The following is a 3575-nucleotide window of genomic DNA, read 5'->3' on the forward strand; positions in this document are numbered from 1 at the left end:
AGAACAGTCTGTAGTAATCTGTACTCAAACCATACTTCTGCTACTCCAAAAATTATGAAAAAATGGACCACGTGAGAAAATTGTATATTAATCTTGTGCAAAAAGAATCAACTCAAAATCACTTTTTTATTAAAACTGAGAGATATTTTCGTGACCGCAAGAGTTTCTGTTTTTCAGCAAGATCAAATCAACTATCACCCAACATGATCACAAAGGCTTTACTTGGCACTTAATTGAAACAAAGACAATAAAACATGATTACTACAGTAGCCTAATCATGTGAACATACAAAAACAGTAGGTAAAAGTGTTGGGTTGTCTCCCAACAAACGCTTTTCTTTAATGCCTTTTAGCTAGGCACACTAGTGCAGAATCGGCCTTTAGTGTCGGTTCGTAACGGGCTTTAGTGCCGGTTCACCAACCGGCACTAAAGAGTGGGGACTATAGGTCCCCGGCCTTTATTACCGGTTCGTCACGAACCGGCGCTAAAGTGCCACCACGTGGCACGAGCCAGGCCCGTTTGCGTGGAGGGCATTAGTACCGGTTGGTAACACCAACCGGTACTAAATGTTTGGGTGTTTTTTTAATTTTGCTTTAATTTTGTGTTTTCAATTTGGCTTTATTTTCCATTTAATTCTTTTTTGTTTGCTGGTATTTCACGATACTACAAAATTGTACACGTTATGCATATATATTAAATAGATTTTCTCGTACGTAGAACCGCATATATATATAATATATATATCATCGAATGTCTCACAGCCAACACCATTAACTATTCACACATATACACATGTATATACATATACAATTTCTACTACATGTTGCCTTGGTGACTTCGGAGCACGATGACAAGTGGTTCATGGGGGCGGTAGCGGATAATAGTATTCTCCTTTCGGATCTATGACCTGGTCGAGCAAAAATCCGGCTATTTCCTCGTGAAGTGCTTGTATGCGGTCCGATGGTAGGAGCTTATCCCGCACCGATCTGAACTATTAAGAAGGATATCAATATGCATGTGTGTTAGTTGTGTGACTAGATATTGATAATGGTGTGAATAGTGTTCTGACAAAAACATACCCAGACCTGTCTATCAGATCTGCTCCTTTCGCACGTCATCATGCGAATGTTCTCGCAAACGTAGTATGCACACATATTATTCCCTTTCGCCTGCCTCAGGGCCATTACGAGAATGGAATTGAATCAGATAATGATTAATCAAGCATAATAATTAATTAATGATATTGAAACAAGAATTAAAGAGATGGTAGCTAGCTAGTACTACTTAATTACTTACCTTGGGTCGATGCCAAAACAATTTTTTTGGCCATTCTCCTAGAGTCACCGCGATGAACTTTGCCCATGCCCTGCCCGCCGGCAAAGAAAATTAATAAAGGGGTTATTAAATAGTTCATATCAGGAACTAATAGTTAATAATGATTGAAATTACCTGTTGACTATCCCCTTCACGATGGTGTAGTCTTTATCTTCTTTAGTTAGTTAGTCCAGTAATTCAACTTTTCCTTCCTCAACTTTAATGTCTATCAAGACCCAGTGCCAACTCACGGTTGCATGTCTTAATTAAGCGGGCATGTGCATAAAATTAATCAACTACCGTAAACCATATACACTTAATTATTAACATCTAGCTAGTTAGTAAGCAAAAACAGAATTTGTAGTACAAGACAGTGTGACTCACGGGAAGTTGTAAGGAAGTAGTATATCTTCGAAGGTATTGAGGCGCTTCAAGAACTCTAGCATGCTTTCCTCTACAACAGCTTTACAATGGTCAATCTCCCATATGTCCTGATTAATGGTATTTGGGTCAATGAACCCAACGCCATAGCGTCCAGCTTTTTTCATTTCATACATCTTCATCCTGCATATAATACCACAGAAAAAGAATATAGTGAGGATAATTACATGTAATGATTGATCAAAATTATCACTACATAACTAGCTTGAGACTTAAGTTACAGAAAGAAATCACTTACAGACAATAGCAACTGACGATAGACTTGTCGAGTGCGTCTTGATTAAATAACTGAAATAGTTCTGGATACTCAATGGCCAGAGCTTTCTCATGGTAATAATGCTCATGCTTGACATTCACCATGAGGGACTCTCGATTGGAAATCTTGGTAATGTTCATGTACCATTGATGCAATTGATACATTCTCGTTGGGAGGTCCTTGACCTTGTCTGGATGGACCAAAGGTTTGCCCCGGACATATTGCCATGCTTTTTTCGATTCTTTAAGCGTAGGCATGGGCTTGATTTCGAGGAGTTGTCCAACAGAGATATTGAGCATTTGAGCCTGCATTATATGATCCTCTGTTATTACCACATCGCCATGCTGGGGAACGCTAACGGTTTTCCCACAATAATATTTGGCGCGCGTACTACTCCTCTCATGTGTTGTTGGCACAACAAGCGGGGGGATCGCTTGCGCCGCCTGTTCTCCCAACTGGGGAACAGTTTTCCCGCATTTTTTGCCAGCTGCTTGTTGGCTCGAGCTTGAGCTCGCTTCCTTCTGTAGTCGTGCTCGATGTGCCTTCCTGATTTGGCGCTCATAGTCCGAGTCAACAGGCTTGGGAGCTGGTTCTCTAGCCATATGAATGAAGTGGTCAATTACTTTCTCAGGCACTTTCTCCTTTGGCGGCGGTGCCGGTTTCGGTCCAAAATGGGCGTCCACTTGGGCTTGCACTATGGCTGTGTTTTGCTCCTTAGTCATGTCGTAAGGCCTCTGAGGAAGAGGAGCGAGGCTTGGACTTCGAGAAAGCTGCGGGATGTCTCTTCGCCTGTACTTCCTGAACTACCTCGACTCGTACCGCTACGCACCAAAGCTGCAGGATGTCTCTTCTGCGATTGCTGAGACGGTGGAGACGGCTGACGTGGAGTTGGACCAGGAGAAGTGGCCTGACGATGTGCCGGACTTGAAGCAAGAGGTGTGGCCTGACACGGTGCCGGACTTGCAACCGGAGAAGTGGCATGACGCTGTGCCGGGCTTGAAACCAGAGGAGTCAGCTCACGCGTTCGGGGACTTGGAGGAGGTGGCGGACTTCGAGGAGGAGTCGTCTCACGCGTTCGTGGACTTGGAGGAGTGGGAGTCTGCTGACTCGGTGGCGGACTTCGAGGAGTCGGCAGACGACGCGGTGTCGGTGGACTTCGAAAGATTATGCAATCCTTTCTCCATAGGATGATACGATGTATGGCCTCTCCGAGTGTGCGCTCGTCTTCACCTCTAGGAATGTCAAGCGTTAGCCCCAAATATGGGTCCACCACTTCATCAACCATGACACGAGCATAGCCCTCTGGAATCGGGATGCAATGGTAGGTTGCTTCGGGGGTAACTGGAAAAGCAACGCCGCCCGCCACCTTCATGGATATGTTCTTCATTTTGGAGTGTAGCTCGCAGTTAGTGTTCTCTATGATGTTATCCACAGGGTATTTATCCAGCAGTGTGTCGCCCGGGGCAGAACCAACGCTGCTTCTCGGCATGGATGGGACGGTGCTATCCAATGTTGGACGATCATCTGCTTGCTGCTGCCGCTGCAGAGACCCCCTTTCCTGGCT

The sequence above is a fragment of the Triticum dicoccoides genome, chromosome 4B (assembly GCF_002162155.2).
Source record: "Triticum dicoccoides isolate Atlit2015 ecotype Zavitan chromosome 4B, WEW_v2.0, whole genome shotgun sequence".
Taxonomy (NCBI): Eukaryota; Viridiplantae; Streptophyta; class Magnoliopsida; order Poales; family Poaceae; genus Triticum; species Triticum dicoccoides.